The sequence below is a fragment of the Lepidothrix coronata genome, unplaced genomic scaffold, assembly GCF_001604755.1.
Source record: "Lepidothrix coronata isolate B3197 unplaced genomic scaffold, Lepidothrix_coronata-1.0 Scaffold96, whole genome shotgun sequence".
Taxonomy (NCBI): domain Eukaryota; kingdom Metazoa; phylum Chordata; class Aves; order Passeriformes; family Pipridae; genus Lepidothrix; species Lepidothrix coronata.
In genome coordinates this window covers 1,417,956-1,440,777 of record NW_016690276.1, presented here as the reverse complement: position 1 = coordinate 1,440,777, position 22,822 = coordinate 1,417,956, and the positions used below count along the sequence as shown (strand labels likewise).

General features: G+C 37.7%; 1 long non-coding RNA gene across 1 annotated transcript in view; it reads left to right on the top strand.

Moving 5' to 3' along the window:
- Positions 1-22,822, top strand: part of LOC108500880 — a 96,439-nt gene that overhangs the window by 63,938 nt on the left and 9,679 nt on the right. The window contains exon 3 of the long non-coding RNA XR_001876046.1: positions 2,105-2,169. This is a non-coding gene — a long non-coding RNA (uncharacterized LOC108500880). The remainder of the gene's footprint in view (positions 1-2,104; positions 2,170-22,822) is intronic.

The following is a 22,822-nucleotide window of genomic DNA, read 5'->3' as shown; positions in this document are numbered from 1 at the left end:
AGTCATATATTTCTTTCTGTAGCAAGGATGACACCCTTAGACCTGTTGAAGCAGGCTCTGTACTTGTACAAATTCTTTACTTCTTGAAAAATGTATTACAATGTATTTTTAAAATATGGTGTTTGGAACAGAAATAATGTGTGGATTCACCCTTTTGTCTCTCTACATTGCTGCTTTTTGTCCTAATCCAAAGGAGGAGTGTAAGTCATGTTTAGTCAGAAACCCCGGCTACAGATATAATTACTGAAGTCTAGGTCTTTGTAGTTCACAACTGGTTTCTGCGGAGATTGATCACTAGAATGTTTCATTTTGTTATGTGCACTAGATTACCTGAAGACAGGTCTTTTACTGTTGTATAAGAATTATCAGGACTTAGAAAAATACTCTTGAAATAAGAAGAGCCAAATTATTGCCATCGCAGGCCTGTTTAGTTGGACATCTTTGCTATTCCGCTAGCGCTCACTGCTCCCAACCTGACTTGGCTTCTTGCATTTGTTATTCTCTTTTCCCTTCTATGAAGTGCTTCAGTCCTTTCATTTACTAATGCACTAACAGAACAGCTATTCCACTACAGTTTTCTTTTCTTATTATTTTTAATGGTTTCTTTCATGTATCTTCTTAATGGTGTGGACACACAAACAGTCAAATCAGTAGGACTAAGGTAATGGCAATGGCAAGAGCAAGAATAAGAAGCACAGAGCATTGCAGGGGCAGGGTTTTCTTAAACTGGTTCCCAGCTGGCCTTCTCTGGTTCTCAGTTCTCATTTTCTCTTCAGAGAAGCAAGCGTAATTTATGGTAAAATATGACTGTTCCTCACCCAAACTCAGTTATAAGGAGGAACGAACAACAGAGTGATGGCTTGGGGATTCAGGCTCCTGAGGTTACAAATCTCTGCAAACTAATTAAAGACTGGTATTAAGTAATCATCACTCATCCCTGAGACCTGTATCTAAGCTAAAGAATACTCTTCAATATTTAGTTATTAGCCCATAAGTCTAACATGCATCAGAACTGCAGAATCAATGTGGGCAAATGGCAAGGAAGGTAGAGATACAGATGAACTGCCAAAAACTTAAACTTTTCCTACCTGATGGCTGCTAGATTCTAGGAATGAAGTGATTTTACTATTCAGCTATGTGCTTGCAAATAATTTTGTCTAATAATGTACTTACAAAATTACTGAGTAAAAAGTGTCTTGAAAAGCCATCAGCTTGGCTGTAACCTACCTCTGAGTAATGCTGTGGAAAAAAAAAAAATAAAGAAGATGGGAGAGAAAAGCTCTGTTTTCACTCTCTTTGTTCTGCATTTGTATGAGGATGAAGTAGGCTGCACTGCAGAACAGTAGTTTGTCACAGGAGATATCTCAGCTGATATAAAGAAATAACCTTGTCACCTTCTGTATCCTTTGCTGAAGTTAACATGTCATTATGCTTCTGGTATTTTATGGTGAGACACTGAGTCAAACTAACATTTCTTTTGTCTTTTTAGTGTTCGTCCTCATTCTCAGAACCTTGACCTCTAGGAATAATGTGGATTAAGCATCTGTTCTCTCTGGATTTTAGATATTTGCACCTTTACTAGGGACTTCAAAACAGGAGTGTAACCATGTTCTTGCTAACCCTGGTGTAAAATAGGGATCATTACAATACAGTCAGTGGAATTACTCTGGCAGAAAATGGGGGTAAATGGGGCTCTGGATTGTCCACAGATTTTCAGACAATTGGAAAAGATGTTGCAGTGTGTCCTCCAATTACTATTAACAAAAGTGCTCTTCCCCACATAGCCATTTTTCTCAAAATGCCAATTTCTTTTGAGCTCTGCTTCCCATTAAGACTTCTCCTGAATGAGGGCAAATGAGAGTGATGTTCACTTTCATCAGCTGAGCAGTATGAGAGGACTGGCCTTGCTATTACTATGCACTCACAAGCAGCTCAGAAGCAATTGAAACACACTTGGTTGTCTAATTTGAAACTCTGAAAAAATAAAGAAAAGGTTTTTTAAGGCTCAGCTCAGTAAGAGAATAGCCTGTGCAGCAGCATTTAAAACTTTCAAGTGCTTTTTGGAACAAAATTCTTGATAAGAATTTTTCTCTCTCTTTTCTAGCATCCAAGATCTGCTATATTTCTCCTTTGAGAATTCATAACAGCAACAGATACTTTAGATGTAAGGTAAGAGCTGTGAGAAAAGGGTTTGCCTTTGTTGTTATTAATAAACACGATCAATTTGTACGGCAAAAAGTAGACCTGGTCTTGGTAGGTGGGTGAAGTGTAATGTTCAGATAAACTGCACTGTAAAACAAACTGTGAGCTTTGAACAGTGATCCCAGTCTGGCCAACAAACTAAATAATAAATTTCTGCACTGAGGTCTCTTGGTAAATTAATGAGTGAAATCTGTTGGGTCTTGTCCTTCCTGAGTCTGGGAGAAGTCTTGCTTATGGTCAACGAGCACAGATATGACTTGGGCACTCAGAGCTAACCCAGTGGCCAGGGTCCTGGCAGTCTGTTTAAACAAAAACAATTTTCATCTCTGTAATGTCAAATTTATATCTATTTAAACTCCCTTATATATGCTTAGATTAAGAGTGACAGAATCTAATTTAGGAAATGTTATTAATCAGTGCTGAATCAAACTCTGTATCTGTTTTCTAAGGGAAGTTAAATAAAGAGATGTCTTGTTCATATTTATGAGGGATTTTCCTCTACCTCAGAAACCTAGCTTCTGGTTTATTGTTCCTAAACAGCTTCTCAAAGGAAAGTGGGCCAATAAGCTGGAATACATTGACACATGTATTTTTTGTGTCAATACATAAGCAGCTGCCAGCTGAGGAGTACCCAGCACCAGACCTCTTGGACTGGAGTGTTTGCTTGCTCTGTACCTCACCCAGCAAAACCATGTCCAAGGGGAGAGAATATGCACGTAATGGAAAACCTTAACAGTTTATTGCAAAGTCTGTGCTTTATCAAATTTAATGCATTTATTGGTACAGTTATTCTTGTGCTTTTTCTGTTTATAGGCCAGTTATTGCCCATCTGGTCTTATCAGAATTCATGAACAGTAGAGTTTGGAAAAAATTATGATGGCCAAATACATTTTTAGTGCTAACATGAAGATGTGGTTCTAAAACAAAACAGTTACAAAAATTTATAGGAAATTTTCTATGGAGAACAGTTGAGTCAAAAGGATTGAGACTGAGGCAGTCTGATTTCTAAGTGGCTTTCATTTACTTTAGCAATCATGCTGAACTTACTGTTATGGCTAAAGTAAATAAAAATTGTTTGTGTGAGAAAATATTTACTATTTTGCATCCTTGTAGTTTAAATCCTTGTTGGTAAAAAATCTGGTGGAAATCTGCAGTAACCTTCAGTGTCTACAGAGAGTAAAGATTCTTCATCAGGAAATCTCAAAATACTACACAAACCCCAAAAGTAGTGGCTTTGTTTTTACGGGAGAAAATGATAGAGAGTTTGTTCAGGCCATACATCTGAAGCTCTATCCATTTGGGTTTTTACTCTCTTAAAAAGTTCAGTATAGGTATTTTATATATATATGATATACATTGTGTGTGTGCTTTTTGGGTTTCCATCAAGTTTAGTCAGTATGAGTAGAGTCTCATATGTCTCCATATGAATACAAAGATGATGATCTGGGTTTCATGAAAAAAAAAACCCAGCTAAAATCCATCCCGACCTGTTTGGAAACTCATGCCTTCATATGAACTTGATCAGTGTTTTCCCCTTCACTTTGTCTCTTCTTATTACCTTAAATTTGAAAGAAATTCCAGTATTTTGATTATAGCTACTGTATGAATTCAGTTAAAGGAATTCCAATTACAGTGAGCTACAGGAAAACATTTTACAGAATCTTACCGTAAAGTTGTGTATGTCAGAGCCTGAGCATTTCATGAGATTTCATACACGCTCAGTCAATGTTGCTGTTTGTCTGCGTCAGTGAGGGGATCTAGTGTTGTAGGGGCTGCAGGGAGGTGTGTGCACACTCAGGGTGCTCCACAGAGCCTCTGAGCCCTTGTCCTTGAGAGGTGTCATATGGATGTAGGACTCTTTTCAAATTAATAGAATCCAAATTACTGGGCATAAGATGATGAAATTAAAAGCTTCAAAGCTGCTTGACATGAATTCTCTTTTAAAATTGATGTAATCAGTGGGAGGAGAGTTTTTCAGGTGTTGATTTTTTAACTCCAAAGTTAGCAGAAATAATTATATTTCTTGGCATTTCTGTCTGTTGGAAGAATGATACTAATAAACCTACCTGACATCTTCAAATTATCACATTGCTAAGTCATTGTCTTTAAAGTATTTCTAAATATTATTTTTTGTTGTAATCATGTCTAGTGGTTAACACGTAGGCTTGAAACAGAACCTTCCATCAGGGAAATTAGCATTTTAGTCTTACATGTTTAACATTTCTCATCTTACCATTTTAAAGAGAAGAGTTTATCAAACCCGTTTTAAGAAACCAATGTGCACTGACTGAAGGAATGTGATCTAGTTCTGTTTACTACCATTCAAAGTGTAGAAATGCAGAGATACCCTGGATAAGATAGACACAGACAACATTGCTGGAGTGGTTTTGCAGGATTGCTTAAGTAGATTTACCTATTCTTGGAGGCCTCCTTAACCTTGCTTCATGGCTCCTTAATGAGACTACTGGTAAAAATTTCAATATGAGCCTTTCAAGTATGACAAGACTGACTGCAAACAGCTCAGTAGCACTCAGAGCACATCTTTGATTCTCTGGTTTACCTACTTGACTCTATTCAGTCTGTCTCTTCACAACAGCCTGCCTAAATAACCTTGAGAAATGTAATTATACACTCACTATTGATTAGTAAGGATCCATATTTAATTATGCGTAACATGTTCCACTTTTAAACTTTTAGTTCTTTGTGCATCAACACTTCATGTCAGATTGCAGTTTACTTTCAGCCATTACAGTAATGATCTTCATAGGAAAATGAGGCTTCCTCCTTCCTTAAATTGCTTAAGGAACAGACTTATTTCCAGCTCCTCTATCTGCATACAAGCCAACATCCTCCCTTTGGTGCAGAAGTGTGACCAGTCATTCCTCACTGAAGGGTTTTATTCATAATTTTTGCTAGGAAAATAGTTTTGCTGAGGCAGTGCTTTGAGGTCTTTGCATTGAATCTGTACTGCAGTCTCAAGGGACCATGTCAGTTAAATTTGGACCTATTGCTGTAGCAGTTTCTTTATTTTTAGTTCACAAAAAGTGTTAAATAATAATAGTATAAGATCACGTACTTGAGCAAACCTAAAGTCTTCTCTAACCTGTTTCTATTTACAGCAAAAAAAAAAAATAAACTTTTTCAGTAGAACAGGAACATATAATTAAAAATTTCATCATACTAAAAAATATCTGACTTTGCAGGCAGTCTTCTTAGAAGTAATATGTGATGATTTGCTTCCCGTTAAATAAGGAATTGTGCACAAAATAAAACTTACTTTACAATATTTTTCTCAAGCAGGAGCCTAATTGAATCTTCCTTCAAGAAGAAATCTAATCTATGATCCCTAGAGATGCAGATTGAAATTCTTTTTTCTGAATCTGCATCCCCCCATGGGTGGGGTTTGGGATTTTTTGTTAGTTCAGTGAAGAATAAAAACCAGAGGACTTTAGTCTCTATATCTGGTTCACATATTCTCTGAATTGGAAAAAAGGTCATGACAGCAACTCACATCATTGTAGTACTCCCAAAATCCAGACCTACCTGACTGCAGTTCAGCACTAGATCTTTTTCAATCCAAAACATGGGCTGATTGTTACTGATAATTCAGGGTCAAATTTCGAAGCATCAAGCTCAGTGCTAATGGAATTAACTTGCAATGAAAGAAAATTAAAAAATCTCTCCCCTGTGATCACCTTTGTCTTCTTTCTGAAATAACTTCTACAGACTTTATATAGTGTGATGTTATTTGAAGGAGCATCCTTGCTTGCATACATGAATCCAACCTGCCTTAATATGACAACCTCATAGGAATCAGGGCTCTTCGCTGTAAAGAAGCTGTGCAGCCATTCCATGTTCCTTGTTGTCTCTTGGGAGATTTGTTTGCTACCAAGGCAGTGCATGGGCGAGTAAAAGAAGAATGAATGTGTCCTCAGAAGACACCATTACAAAATAGTCCCCTATGCAGAAATCGTGACATGAAAATGTACCGATGAGTTCATTGCCTAGTGGGGCTATTTCTGGCATGTTTACCCTCACCTCTTCCTCAGAGCTGTGCCTACTGTAAGCAACTAGTTCTGAAAGTTTGCTTAAGATAGCAGTGCAGTGTTAAGCAGTGGAAGCATTTTCCTTTGAATATGGCTATCCCCCAAAAGAAAACAGGTATGAGTGGCTCGTTTGTACAATAAAGCCAGTTGTTAATATGTTCTGGGAGCTGTTTCAATCCAGGATAAGTGGGGGAACATTATCACTAGAAAGTGCTTTTAATAGCAAACGATTTGTATGAAGCAACAAAAAGAAAGAGATTACAAGAGAAATGTAAAGATCAGGTTCAAAAGCGTATCAGAATAATTTATAGGGCTATAGCAGAGATTAACATACAGTAGTTTCATGGGGCCCTGTTTGTGCTGAGACCATCTCTGGTAAACTGTAAAAATGCCTAAAAATCTACTACAAGGCATGATTCTGCCATGACTGAACTGAGAATGAGATACTCATCCTCTAGATGATAAAGGAGGTACAATAATAAGTCATTATAAATGAGAACTGACTATGGTTTTCCTTTACATTGAACAAGAAGAGAATGAGAAAAACAGTAGCATTTCAAAGGCTTGTCCATTCTCTGAGCAAGAACTAGGTCTCCAGATCTTCCAGTCTGTCTTGGTCAACAGAAAAAGAAATCCACTGTGAACGCTTGTTTTAGAAAATCACGTATAAATATAGTAAAAGCTAGTGGATTTTGAAAAGATCTGCGAGCAAAAGGCAAAATACATGTAAGGTTCAAATATCAGAATATGGGTTGTATTAATTAAATGAAACATTTTGTATGCTAGGAAGCAGATACTAAAAAGACGTTGTTTTACAGTCAGAACATGAGTTGTTGGTACTACATATTTTCCTGCTAGTAAAAAATTCTGATTGAAATGCTCTCTTTTCTAGTACTATTGATTAGCTCTGGTATGTTCTGCAGACTGTTTCTGTTGTTATTTTACATCTGATAACACTACCACGGGGAATTGTGTTGTGTAGTTCTAAAAATAATAACAACCCTCATTTGTGGAGCTATAGAAAGGTGTGCAAGATGACGGTGGCAAGATTGATAGGAGAACAATTTTGTTCTCAGAAGTTCACTCTTAGGATTTACAAAATAGCCTATGTTAGCTGAGGCAGAAAATAAGATTTTATCTGAAAAGTACGTCCAAGATTCCTCAATTATAATTCTTTTTTAATGAAAGCTTACTGGCATATCCTTTTAATTTTTTACATTTGTGTAGGAGAAAAATTGGACAAGGAATTGCCTAACTGATGGACTCCTATACAACTTACATTCTTGCTAAATGATTCATAGATGTCCCAGTAACTAATGTCTACATGAGGTAGAGAGCTCTGGTATTTGATTCAAAAATTGATGATGGAAAATACTGTTTTTCCAATCTATACATATATATTTACATTTCTTTGTTTGTTTATATCTTTGAAAAAATTCTGCATCCAAATTTTTTAAAAAGTCTAACAAACATTGCATGGAGCTATTTTAGTGTCCTAAATGTCAAATGCCCTCCTCCCCCCCAAAAAAAAAAAAACCAAACAAAAATCCAAACCAACAAAAACCTGGCAAAAGAGACCTAAGTTTTTTCTTCAAGCTACATGCATGCATATAGAAATAAGTAGTGGGTTATACTAATAGTCTATCTGACTCTATTACCATGTGCATGTAGTTGCATCTTAAAGTGCCATTTTACAGGCCATTGTAGCTATTTTGCAGGTGATGTTTAGCCACTGCTTTTATATGTATCTTGCATACAGAACTACTGTAGAAGTCTTGCATACTTATCTACTGTGTTGTTTGTATTTTAAATTAGAAAGTAATAACTGCTGCCTAAACGATAATGTCAACTATTCAGATGATGCTTAGGTAACTAAATAACTGTTCGGTGTTACTATTATGATAATGTGCAGTTTAACAGAAGTAGGCACACTATAAAGTTACACCTCAAGAAGTATGCATTTAGCAAGAATACAGACAACAACTACAGTTTTCTTCTTTAAATTTAATGTTATTGAATCAAATAATGTGACAAATCAAACAGATTAAATAAGGAATTCTGAATGACAGAGAGGGATTAAAAAAAAAGTAGAGGACAGCGCAGCTGGATTTGGAGTCTTGTATAATATCTGGGTTGACAGTTACAAATGTGAGACTCTGGCTTTGCTTTAAGAAAACTTGTCTTCTTGGTCAGTGTGTCAAAGCTCTGAGAGTCATAGGTGTTCTGAAACAGAGAAAATAGTTTCTGACAGCAACACCTGTAAAAGCAAAAGTTTCAGATTTCACTGATTTTAAAATATTCATCTGACTTCTAATAGATCCACAAAAACCCATTAAGTACTATAGCAAATCACAGTGAGGCTCCTCACTGATATTTGTCTTTGCTCTGCTCCAGCCACCCTTAGGTTAATGCTTACAAAAGCACTGCTGACAAAGCCCAGATAAGAGCCTCATTTTTTAATATTAGTACAAGAAGGAGGAGTGTCAGAATGTGATTGTCATCTGCTGTAAATTTGCTTGGATAAATACATGTACTGGATAAGGGACCTGTAGTCAAACTGTGTTATTTCATAACTAACTCTGCCAGTTAACTAAGCTACAGTTATGTCCTCCCACAAAAGTTCATGGTGTGTATTATATCCTGTCTTTATATGGCCTCAGAAAGTCTTGGGACAAGTCATGTCTGATACAGCAGAGAATTTCAAAAGACTCAGTCTAGGCACCAGCTCTTCTGATCTCAGTCCATGATGGGGAACCTCAGAGCTAAAGAAACCATCTCAAATGGATCCCTGCTGATTACAAGAAATAGCAGCTACTCTATAGGGATTATCACTTGGTCCCCCTTTTCAGCAGTAATGATACTTGAGAACCCTGAAGGTCCTTGACTTGGGAGAGAACTTTTAGGTTTCAGATAGCATTGCCTCATGAAAGTGTCATGAAGAAATAGGGCAGGGATATGGGGAAATAGGATAGGAAAAACCTCAAATGGTACAAGGCTGACAGTTCTTTTCAGATGGATGTTTACTCTCAGATAGCGTTGAGAAGAAAATGAGAACAAAATAATAGAAGAATGTTTAGAGGGAGCACTTGTTATCCAAGGCACCTAGAAGAAAGAAGTGAAGGAACTCTGGATCCTTTAACAGTTCAAAGAAGAAAGTTAAAGTCCTGGTCTGTATTACTGGACCATATCTTGTTACACTTTAATGAAGGATGCTGTTTACTTTGATAAGAAATATTTGTATAAAAAATTAGTTTGGACTTGGGCTGTGGAAAGAAAATACTGTGCATACCTTGTCAACACTTTATGTGATTGGACCAGAAGTCCTCACATAAATATGAAGGCATAAAGAGACAAAATGAGGTTCTCTGAACTAAAAGGGGCGAGGAGTGATAGGATATTTAATTTTTTTAATCTGCTAAGCTGAAATAACTGAAGGATATAAGTCTGAAAATTTTGTTGCACGACCGAGTAAGAAAGAATTAGTTTTGTCAAGTATAATATGCCAGGGAGCTTCATATTATTCAGGTGATGTCAAAAGCAGAGAAAACAACATAAATGCTGAGCTGTGAGAAACTCTGTGTGAATAAATATGTGCCTATCACACTTCAGGCATAAAATATTCATATATTTCAATGCTAATTCTTCCATGACTGGACTGCTTCCAGAAAAAAAAAAAAATCACAGAAAAGTAACTGGCTACAACTTAATATTATTAGCAAAAACAGTGCTAGAAACACCAGGTAGCCCTTTTTTAAGCTCCATTCTCTTTTAATTGTGAACCTTCACATTGCAGTGTGATGATTAGAGAAGAAAACTAAGCATGGGGGCAAACAGCATTTTTTTCTGCATCCTTGCCTAATAGTGTAGAGCTGGTTGGAATGCAAGTCCAGACCCTGAATCACTGGTGGCTCAGAAGCAGCTATGGATTAAGGTTTAATAAAGAATAGGTCAGCTATGACCAGCTTTAACTGAAAAGGGACAGACAGAGATGATTTCAAACATACCACCATGGTTTCTTGCCTGTTTGAAGGAAAGAAGAACAGTCTCTTCCTTAACTGCCCTTAGTGTTGACATGAAAAGCCCAGCATTTTCAATCCCTCTGATCAGGCCCAGGGGCAATGCTAAACCAAAAATCATGTGTAAATACTATTTTTATTGGATATTTTGGTCATTCTACACTGTGGACTGAGAGAGACATCTCACCTGTCTGTATGGCAAGTCTGAAGAGAAGCAGCAATTTTAATCAATGCACAAAGATTGCTCTGCTCCTTCATCACATTCCAAGTAAGCACATATGCAATGCAACGATCTGATTTGTACCATTTTTACCATTCCTAAATTTGTACCTTTGGAATGATAACCTTTAGGGATAAATAATGGTCTTTAAACTTGTGGGGTACTGTGATAACAGAGTGATACTATAGAGATACTGAAGAGATATAGGTGTTCCAAAGCAATCTCTTCCAGGGGAAAACAGCATGCACCCTACTGATGCTGCAATTACAGAGCACTGTCCAAGCCTGCCCTTCCTGGCCTTTCTGTCAGCTGGATTCCTCTGCCATGTTATTGGTACACACCTACCTTGGCTAGTTCAGTTGTCTCTTCCATGGCATTCCAAAGCGGAAGGTTCCTGAGGCTTTACCCACTTTCTCAAAAGGACAGCCTTGTCTCTCTCGTGAGCTCCCTATTTTATTTCTCACTTGGATTTTGTATTCCTTGGATGCTACACAAATCTTGCCCTGGGATATTTTATTTGGTGTTTTCTTTCTCAATTATCATCCTTATTTTTCACACTCATCTTACAGTGGAATTTTTACTGTGTCTCTGTGCAACTCACAAATCCTGATGTATTTTTAAGTGCAGTTCCTGACATCTGAAATTGATTCTATGTAGATCTTTGAGTCATAAACTCTTAATTTTCTTCCAAATCTCAACTGAAGATCTACTTTTCAGCACCTACCTCTACCTCTTAATTTTCTCATTGCAGGTTTTTATAATATAACCCATCAATTTTGTTTCTACACTGCATAATTTTTTTTAGGAATACATAGTATATTTTTTAAAAGTTACAGAAAATAAGACTGCATTGTGTTGGCCAGATTCTGCTTATTTGCATTAGTTGCAAAAGAACTCACTAATTTTCCACAGAATTGCACAGGTAGACTCTGGAGTCAGTGAGAGAGACTAGGACACAGCATATTTTATGAGAAGACTTGACAACAATCCTAGATGCTATGCAATGCACCAGAAGGCTGCTCACCTGTGTGGTGAGCTGCTTTACATTGAGCACCAAGCTGGTTCAAGATCAGGAAATGGGCATGGCAGCAAAAAGCTGCATTACAAACGTGTCAAGTGAGGGCTTCTGTGACACAAACCTGATGCATAAATTCAGCGTTTTGATTATTGTCCTCAGTGAAAACTCTTCTTTTAACCCCTGACATTTCATTCTCTGCAGCTTGCTTGTTGATACAAAGTGTTTAGTGTGCGAATCTCATATTCACAGAAGGAGCAGTAGCCTGTGCTCATCTTGCATCCTTAATCACCTTAGGTCTGTGTAGAACCAACAAAGCCACAGGGCCAGCAGGGCTGTAGTAAGGCTTTAAAATAACTTTAAATTACTTACACCAAATGATTTTTCCATGCTTCTGCTCTGAGGCTGTCAGAAAACAGAGTGCATATGCTGCCCCCAGAGGTTGTGTCACTGGCAAAGAAGTCAGGCATTGCTAATTACAGAAGTGCCTTACTGTGTCCTCTGGCTTAAGTAACTACGACTGATCCAAAGAGACCACAGGAATCAGTGGGAATTTTCTTCCATTTACTTCTGTAGGCCTTGGGTCAAGCATTTGTTACAGTGGTCCAAAACCTGCTTAAATACACCTAGAGTTTCTTCTGGTCTCATAAAATTTATCAATTGTTCCCAGATGCGCTGTGCAGAAAATAATTTTCCTTTTCTGTGAGATTTCAAATACAAACAGCAAGCAATATGAGAACTCTGTGGGCAGCTGGCTTGATTTTTGTCCTAGAAACTGCAGACTGGCCATGCATAACCTTTCTTGAATATAAAAAAAGTAACAATAATTCAAATTGGTTTGGATATGAGTGCAGTGAAAAGGACTGATATTGGCTGAAAATACCCTGGCTTACAAAGAGCTTCAAACACCAAAGAGGAGAGAAATAAGAAAAACAGAGAGTAGAATTGTGAGCAGGAAATTATAACATGAAATTTAAACCACAAAAAAAAAAAAAGTTAATTCATCTGAATTCTGTCTTCATTGATGTCTTGTGTATTTCCTTTGTTCCTGATCTCCTCTTCTCTTGCAGATTTTAGATAGGTCTGAAAGGGTCATTGGTTTCAGGAAGGGTGTTGCTGTTTTGCCTCAGTGCCAGTATATTGGGATATCGAAGACTGTGAGATGACTGTATGTGGTCTGGAAGAACATGCCTGAGTTTCTCACAGTCTTCAGGAAAAACAAATATGATTGATATTTGATATGTCTGTTCCTATATTACTGTTTTTCTTAGGATATACTGGGAAGGAGACAATGGCCATTATGCACTCAAATGGGGACCTGCCGTTTCCCAGCTCAGTGAGAGATGTGTCCTAATGTGTTAATGGGATGCTGGATGGAAAAAAAATTATTATTAAGAGAATTCAAACTAAATATCACTTCCTATAAGAAGGGAAGAGTTTTTCTTGAAACGAACTAAAAAACCTATTTCTTGAAATGACTGAGAAGCAGTGGAAGTAAAGTGTAAGAGGCAGGCTTGCCTTCACAGGAGGAAGAACCAGGTAACCTTAAGTTCACATGTCTAAAGTGGATCCTGCAATGAATTTAATGATGTGGGTCTCATATAATGTTAGCAACTGAATTCATGACTTCACCGGTAGATCAGTAATTATTTGAAAGTGTTCACACAGTGATATATATTTAGAAACCAACAACAGCCTAGTTTCAGCTGCTTGTCACACATGTAGGATGGGTGCTAGATAAAAGTGACATAGATTAAAAAGAAAAAAAAAAAGAGGAGAGTTTTAGTATGAGCCACAGAGGCACTGTGTTCTGCTTGTCCAAAGAAAGCTCCAGGAACCAGAAGAATCAGTTGAGATCTTGTCAAAGTCATTTATTTCAGGGGTTTAATGAAGCCTGGCTACCAGATTTACTTCAGGAAAACAGTAAAAAAAAAAGGGGAAAAAAGAAAAGTGAAAGGGAGCTAAGGAACTAGCCTTCAATTTGTAGTTAGAAATTTGAGATGCTATATCTAAGATGCTTGGTTGAAAACGATTGGTATTACAAAATATATCTGCTTCTATATCTAGTACACTTTAGATAAAACAATCTATAGACAAAATTGATTAGTTGGACTAAAAGACACAATTATGATCAGGCCAGGAAATATATGTATGCATGAAAATTCAGTGCGCACAAAAGCAATTGGGTAAGTCACCAATCCAATAAAGTTAGACATACTGTACAAATGAGAGACCTTATTATTCACTATTATGTGCTGATGCTAAGAAGATGTAAAATAGGTTAAATTCTAATCCAATGGTTTGCTATGTGTTTTTTATTTAGACCAGCTTTGCTCTGACTTAATTTGAGTACAGTGGTGTACACCTTGTGTCACGTGGAGCAGCAGCAATTTACTGTTTACTAGTTTAAACATTTGTTGGTTTGTTAGGACAGACAGAAAGAGGAAGGAAGGTCTGTGAGACTATTTTTGGGGGGACAAAAGGGCAGCCATACAAATTAAAGGACAAATAGATAAACACTTCATACAAATTGATTTTCACATTGATATACCTATCACAGTTGTGCCTTGTAAACTCAATACAATTTACTTTTTGTTTTGCTAGGAATAGACACCTGTTTCTTTTTAAGGTAACACTATGAAGAAACTGCTTTCTTTTCTGTGTGTTCTTTTTTTCCCTGGTCTGTATTTGGGGTTGATCTTAGGTGTTGAGTAGCATGGACTCAGATGCTGTTCTTCTCAGTTTTAAGAAAGCCATTTTTCCCTCTGGAAACCTCTAGGGGAGTTTTGATGTTTTGAAGGTTAGGAAGATTGCAAAATAAAGGAAGCAATTACATCAGTCATTTAAATCCATTGATAGACTCTCCCTGGCAGGTCTAACTTGATTGTAGTGACAATGGAAGAGGCAAGAAGGGTCATCAGACCAATCCCACGGCAGAAATGTGCACCAAGGAGAGTGTAGGAGAATGAGAGGGACAGATAAAATCAGATGCCTAAGTAAAATACAATGGAAAATGTGAGGTTGGTTCAGATATGAATAGCAAGTGTTGTTGCTTTTGTTGTTGCAGATGCTGCTGTTGCTGGGTTTTACATATTCTTCCCTCTTTATGCTTTTTCTTTTTATTATTAGTTTTTGTTTTCCTGAGAAAAATAGATATATATCACACCCACATCTTGAAATCTGCTGCATTCATAAGCCTCTGGATGACAAAATACATGAAGAAATCTAACACAGAAGATGAATTGTAAAAAAATAGAATGATACATAAAACCAGAAAACAGTAAAGTGTGGATTAAAATCCAAGAGGTGTTTATAGAACTGAGTCAACAAATCAGCTTGAACACATTCATACATTTACTTTAGGCCTATCTATAATTCAGTGTCTAGATTGTTTGTCTGAGTATGTAGGGACTGATTGCCCTCTTGCTTGTTTGCTTAAATCAGGAACATCTTTGGTGCATTTACTAACATAACAGTGACATAATGGAGAGATGAGTCAGTCACAGAAAAAAAAAGTTATATAATGTTTTTTAAAAAGATAGTCCGCAGTTTACTGTGCAAGAAAATAATTCTTATAAGCTCTCAGCAAGGATATGAACAAGCCGGACTAAGTGGCTCAGTCTTGATCTATGCTGATGAAAGATTTGCTTAGGCATGTCAGTCACTGAAAGGAGCACAAGGCAGCAATCTTTCCTAGTGATGCTACTGACTGGAATTCACAGTGACCCTGTGCATGCCAGCCAGTGGCCATTTACACAAGATGTGAGAGCTGAAGACATCCTGTTCTCATTCATGGACTCAGATGCAAGGCTCCACTGAACCCCCTTTTTGCAGCTTTTACATCCAACACTGTTCTCAGGCAGTAAGGAAACAGAAGTGAGGCCACATGGTAGATTTGATCTCCTGCAATTATTTGTCAATCTTTCTGGAGCCAGGGAGACCAAATACAGAAAACAGTTCATATTCAGTCCACATACTTAAACAAAATTAACTTTGGACAATGAATGCATTTAAGGAAATCCTGACTTGCATGTGGACAGTCCCACAAACAGGAAATGAGACTAAATTAATTTGATAAATTACTCCGTGCAAGTAAGTCATTCAGACATACTTTGCAAGCGTTTCATTGAGAGCTATCCAGAGCAGTTAGGAAGAAGAACAGAAGGACTGTTTCCTGGCAGCACTGTAAGCAGACTCTCCATCCAATGGTAGTTCCCAGGCAGCTTCCACTGTCTCTCACCTGCTGAGGCACTGATGTCTTGTTGCTGGAAGAAGTTTCCCCAGTGACTAGGGGATATCACTGTGAGAGCTGTAGTTCACACCAATGCTCAGGTCACCTTGCAGAGAGCTGTCGGAAAACAAGGCCCCAGTTCTTTCCTAATGAGCTGTTAGGTCTGTGAATTTTGGGCACTGTCAGTGTGGATGTCTTCATCCTTCAACATACATACTTTGTAGGACAGAATCATACATGTGAGTGGGGAATTTCAGTCTCATTAGCAACTCTGTTGCAACAAATTAAACTCCCTGTCACTAGATCTAGCTCCACTCCTAGTGTCGTGCTAGCCTTGTTTCACTTTGTATTTAGCTTGTTTTATGTTGTATTCATCAAGACACAGCTCTGTTGGGTTAAACACAGATTCTGGATATGTGACATGTGAATCTTAGGCCTATCCATGTCTCCTCTATCCATAAAAGAACCTGATATTTTACAAGGGGCATGAAGATTATGGCTAATGCTCCCATGCACAATTATACGTGCAGTGCTGGCTTCCCTGTGGGCAGGTGCTACGAACCCAGCTACTATTTTGGGAGTTAGGAGTACCTTGACTCAAAGAGAATTCGATGCAGAATTATTTAACGCCATTTCTTAGCCTTCCACAGAATGAAAGTTGGGAGAAACGGTTGAGTCCTTGGTGCTACCTGATGGAGCAATTCCGTTTTTATTTTTCTGTCTCTCTGGGGACCCAGTCATCCCTCTTTCTGTTAGCTAAGACTAAGAAGATGGACTTTGTGTTCCCACACATTAAATTTCAAGGATATTCTGCCCAGAAAATAACAAAACCTTTATTAATAAAGCAAGAAGAAATAGGAGAAACTTGTGGAGAGGACTTTTACTGGAGTATTAAGTGCTTTTAGCTCAGCAGAGGTGGGTATTGTGTGTGCATATTTGTGGGTGAGAGAGAAATGCTTTCAAAAACACACACATTTTTCAGTGCAGGTAGAATAACAGTTTTCAGTCCTGAGAATACTCAGGTGACAGACAAAGTACTACTTAAAGAAACTTTGAGCTGAAGTGTTATTTCTACAGCCATTATCAGCTGCATTCCCATGACTATAATGCGTTCCTCCAGAGAGAGAGGAAAGTTAACACAGCTTCTAGCAATTCACAGGAAATATGCTTTTATTTCTTCAGAAAGGAGCAGAGGGAGTACTAGGTGAAAGAATTAACTTTGTTGAGAACAGAATTTCAGCACACAAGCAGACATGCATCGGACAATTATATAAGAAGTTAAACCCTCAGGTGCACCATGGGGAGTCCCAAGCCTCTTGTTTTTAATGGTGTGGTGACATCTGAGACTGGATGAGCACTCGCTCTTTCAGACTACAGCACATGCAGTGAGGTAGTAAAAGTTTTCAATTGCCAGAACTGTAAATCACTTTAAAGAATTCTAGATTTTTAATCTTCCATGCTTAAAATGATACCACTTAATGTATTATTAATCAAAGACTAGGATATATTTCTGTTACGTGGTCTGTATATGGATAGCATAGATTCATGTCAGATGGAGCCACACCACATTTACAACAGTTGATAGGATGACTGAGACAAGAAGTTTCTGCAATTGGTAGATGAAACAAGCACACAAGGAGAGGAGATAGCCCACAGCTGAAAATCTCTGAAAGAGATCCCATTGTGCAGTCTTTGTAGTTTCATTCCTCTCTCCTAAGAGCTGTGTAGTTTTAAAAATACATTGCCTGGTTATTTCTGTTTCCTTTTCAGTTCTGTATTATAATGTATTATGGAACTCTGTCAGCACAGACCTTTTCCAGCTACATCCCACAGAGAGACATTTTGAAATGTAGGATAAGTAAGGGTTAAAAATTGATCAGTGAAACAAGTTAGTGCCTCCAAACTGCATTTGGTAACTTTAGGTTGTCCCAAAATATCTAGTGAGAGATATTTCATGGAATGTTCTTAAAGAATAATGTTTGTCTGGATTAGAGGATTTTTTAACATATATGTTATGTGCATATGACAGTATGAAAGGCTGAGGTGAAAAAGTCTGTTTTTCAAAGTACAATGTGCATTAGCCAGTATCTTATGTGCTGGGTAACTGAATACACTGCACTGCTTGAACAGTTGGTCATGAGCTACAGGCATTAGCCTGATGTTCCAGAGTGTCAAGACAGAGGAAAAGAAACAAAAAAACAAGTAACTCTTCCACAATTCAGAAAGCAGGAAAAAACCTCATAAATATCTTTTCAGAAATAGAGAGAGGACTGTGTGAAGTATTCTAGTCACATCAGTGTTTCAAAATAAGCATTCCCCCCCAAAATCAAATACAGAAGCACCATTTGGGACCATGGTCTGAGCACTGTACAGGTCTACTTCTGCACTGAATACATCGTCTCTCTTAGATATGAAACTGAAAACACTAGGGATCATGAAAGAAACTGCCAGGCAAAGGAAATGGTGGGAAGCAGTAAGATTTTGAAGCTGACTGTGATTTTTCTGGGTATCGAAGGAAAGAGTTAATGTCTGGAATATTTATGTATAGCATATCTAATTCACTGAGATGAACAAATTATCTAAGGTTGAGCTAAAAAGAACCCTACTTTTAGACTACAAGAGAAAGACCGCTGCTTTGAACTACAAGAAGTCAAAAACCCCTGCTTTGAACTACAAAAAATGGTACTAGTAAGAAAAACCTTGCTGTAGTTGAGCAGCAAAAGAATTCTGCTTTGAAATACAAGTAGGGGGGAAAATCCTATCATATTCTGAGATGAACTGAAGTAAGAAATGCACTTGCAAAACAAAGACAAAACCTGGGTTTGGGCATTTGAAAGAGAACAAAGAGAAACAGCTGTAGATACAGCAGCAGAGTTGTGTTATCTAAGATTGAAAAGAACTTCTGAGTCATGGTTGCTGCTAATTTGGTCTGTCCTTAGCTGCATTACTTACCCAGCTGCTTCACTTGCCCTCTCTGTAAAACATACCTGACAGTCCTTACCTCCTCACAGAAGTAGGGATACTTTTTATAGTGCTTTGAAGATATTAAGCCTTATGTACATGCAAAGTATTGTTATTATACTTTTGCTGTGGATGGTTACAACACAAAGGGGAAAATAAAAGCCTGCATTAATATAAGAAAGAAAATTCTAGCTGTAAACATGAATAGGTAATGTAGAAAAAAAAATCAAAAGACTGAATAAAAGAAAGTAAAAAAGATGGGGAGGAAAGAAGTAGACAAAAACACTCTTTCAAGCGCATCCATCTTCCAAGAGATGTAAATGGCTTGGAAATTACTTACAATAGAGTGAATTTCCACGCAGAAGTGGCTTGCAGCAAGGAAAGTTCTGTTTGCTACCCTCCTACCAGATGAAGAAGCCCTCTTGCTGTCACGTTGCCATTTGGTGGCGAAAAGCGACAGGCTTTCACAGGGTGTGCTCTTCCAGGACGGTTACCCAGGAAGAGCTGAGGCAGGAGCCACCAGGTATTGACAACAGAAATGCCATTGCCTGCCACACCAGCGCTTGACTGATCTGTATTGGTGCTCCACCACGCTGAGAAGACTGACTATGCTAAGCTGGACCAAACGCAATATGTGATGGTGCTTCCGCTAATGTGTACGCAGAAGAAAGTCAGTCATGCTGAAGAGGATGTGCTGAGTAGTTCAAAAAATAATATACAATTAGGGAGACATATGGGTAAACTAATTCCGAAGGCTGGGTCCTTCCTCCACTCATCTATATGCTGTAGCGTGTTCTTTTCTTTAATATTTCCAGTAAAAAATGGAGAAATAATGAGACAGAGCATATGTACTTGTACTTCAGTATGCATTACACAAAGAGTTTGCTTTGGTTGGTCTGATAATTATGTCCAGCATGGTGAAGATATATGAGGAAAACACAAAATTAACTTTGTCTTGCGAAAAAAAAAAAAAAGAAAAAAGTGCTAAATTCTGGTGTAGGTTTTTTCTGGTGGTTTGTTTTTTGGTTCTGGGTTTTTTTTTAACTGAGGCACATACACAAGAGGAAAGTGAGAACGAAGCTGGAAGAAACAGAAAGGTGTGTTCTGCAGAATGTTTTGCCATTTCAGAAGTGAATACTAATTTTGTTCGAAATTTTTTGTGTCTCCAAACAAAGTCAGCTAGTTAAGTGAAACCTTTCCAAAGAAAATGTTGTTGTTTGTAGGCTAAAACATATTTCTAATATGTGACAAGGCAGATCAATTGAAACGGGAGTGCCCTGGATAAAACCAAATTCCCTGTAGTTACTTTATCTTCATGAATGTAACAAGTAAAGTTAGTCTTGTTCAGGGAGGCCAGATTCTGAGTTCATTTTCACCCACATTTGTCAAATCACCTCTTCTGAGTCCATTCATCAGCCTTGCAGCAGGAAGGTTTCTGTGGTATCATTCAAAGGCATCAAAACAGAAAGTCCTTCAGATATTGATTCTGCCACTAAGTATTAGGCACACTGTTACTTTTGATTTTTATGAATTGTTACTTTCCTCATGGACCTCTCTCTTGCAGGTTCCCCTGAGATCGATAAACGTGAATGCTAAATAGAACCTATCAAACATTATTCTTCAGTCATTTTAAACCATGCATTTCAACAAGCAAGATGGCATTCAGCATTCCACAAAAAGCTACTAGGGGATGTCAAATCCAATTTCTTGTCAGACTAAAAGCAGTAGGGACTTATGTACTGCCAAAGGACATCCTGCACAGGGAACAACTGTGCCCTTCAAAGCTGGATGGTTGAATTACAAGACATAGCTTCATAAATATTTTGCAAAAATGGAGTATGGATCTATTTTTCTCCTACAGTTTGTGATGACCCTTTTCTCAACATCATGATACAGTCCGGAAAGCAAGAGTCTAAGCAGTCTTTTGGCCAGTGATGAGGTGGTATGACATCAAACTCTGCTCACACTGTTTTACCAGCACCAGCTGGTACTATGTTCTACCAGCACTAGAGCCTTTGGGGTTTTCAGTTTATATGACTCATTTTAGGTTTTTGCCCTTGGCTTAAGGGCATTTTTTGCATTTTTTTCATACGTTGTCTTGGCTCTGTGGCATGTAATGTGTTGATTACCTTTCCAGCCAAAGAACTATCTTATTTCTGAAAGCAAAGACTGGACCCCTATAACTTTAACTCAGGGAAAAATTAGGAGCACGAGCAACTGTGTTGAAGAGAAAGGGAGACACCGTAATGTGGGAAACAGCTGAGTATTTGTGCTAGCAAAGGCCCTTCTGCAGGAATCTCTGTGGTGCTTGGAGCATCTTCTTCTGGCTCCTGCTGTTTAGCTAAGCTGAGCACCAATTCTCCTGGCAGTAGATAGAAAAGGGCATGGACCCATCTAGAAAAGACTGAATTTAGGTTTTATCAGAGTGGTGTAATGGTCTTTTGAAAAGCATAGTCCAGAGCAGTCTTTCTCCCTCCTCCATTTGGATCAATGGGTACAGGTTGCCCAGGTCTGCCAGCATGCAGCTTTTCTCTTTGTTGTACCCTGAAGAATCCCTTCCTTCCTTGAATTCTGTTGTGGCACCTTTTTAGGTGGAGGATTTGGATTAATATGACTTTTCCACTTTCTTTACCTCAAAATAGTTACCTTTTAGCTTAAAAATCTAAAAATTACTTTAGCTAAAAGTGTATGTTGAATTATGAAATATTGCCAAAATTAGGTGATTACTGGAACAGAACTTATTCTGCTCTAGACCATTATCCTGGAGATTAGTTAAGTCTCAACACATAATGAAAACTTAAATTCCACAAAATGAAGCTTTGATAATCCCTTCAGTGTGAGTAGACACTTTCCCCCTCCTTGTTGCATGACTTTTATTATATAACACTGAATTTTGGTTAAATATGTCTCTCAGTTCTTGTGGGCTGTATGGAACTTAAATAATGTGAAAAACAGGTGCCATTCTGCATGGTGTTCTTAGGAATATAGGGCTTGATTCTCTCTTCCAGCATCCACAGGTTGACTGGTTCCACCAATTCAAGATGAGAGCAAGGTGGGTGGGAAGCATTATCAGTTCTGAATACTAAATATCTACTGAGGCATATGACAGCAATATAAAAAAACAACTGGTGATGAGTGAACCCTACAGAGTCCATTATAGCCACTGCTTCCCAGGATTGTTATGTAAGATGTAAAGTCATAGATTTAGATATAGAAAAAATGCAAAATACTTTTTTCAAATCTTTTTCAGCATTTCTGGTACACAGCTAGAGGGAAAAGTGTTATACACTTTTTCTTCTTTTTTATTTGTTAAGTGTTGTCATCAATGTGAGAACACAGTGTGGCTCACAGAAATCATACTGATATTTGTCTGTGGGCATATTTCACTCCAGTAGGAGTATGACAAGTCAAGGGACAAACATGCTAAGTCAGTGGACTCCAAACCCATGACTGGGCACTACAAGCATTACTACAGTACAGCGATGGGAGAGGCTCAAACATGAAATCAGTCATATCCAGTCTGTTTGAGGTTGTACGGTGAAGAAGCATTTGTTGATCAAGCAAAAATAAATGCCACTGTAACAATACTGATTATTTAGGTTACAGCAAGATACATTCAGCACTTACAGCTCAAGTACAAGGCAGAAGGCAAAATGATAATGCACTTGCCATTTTCACACTCTTTAGCAATTCGAGCTTTTACCTTGCAAACTCTTTATTTCACTCAGTATCTTGCAGGACAGAGATGTTTATATCACTATTTAATTAAAACCAATTATCACAAAGTGATCCCATTTCTGCATTGCTTTACTTACAAGTGCTCTGAATCTACATCAGCTTGACAATTAAAGCTCTACAACAGTTGTGAAAGCCTTTTATATCTGGTTTTCATTATTTCATATTAAGCAATTCATTGGCTTGATTTTCACTTCAGTGAGCCTTCTCATAAAATCTGCTTAGACATAATGGTGATATCACATAGGAAGTGAAATGAATTAATACCTCAGCAGAAACACTAACTAGAAGACTTTTTTTCTCACACATTTTATTATTTTGCAGATATACTTGTCAGTCATGTGCAAGATATACTGAGACCAAGAGAGTAGGAAAGCAGCACTAAGTCAAAAGGAT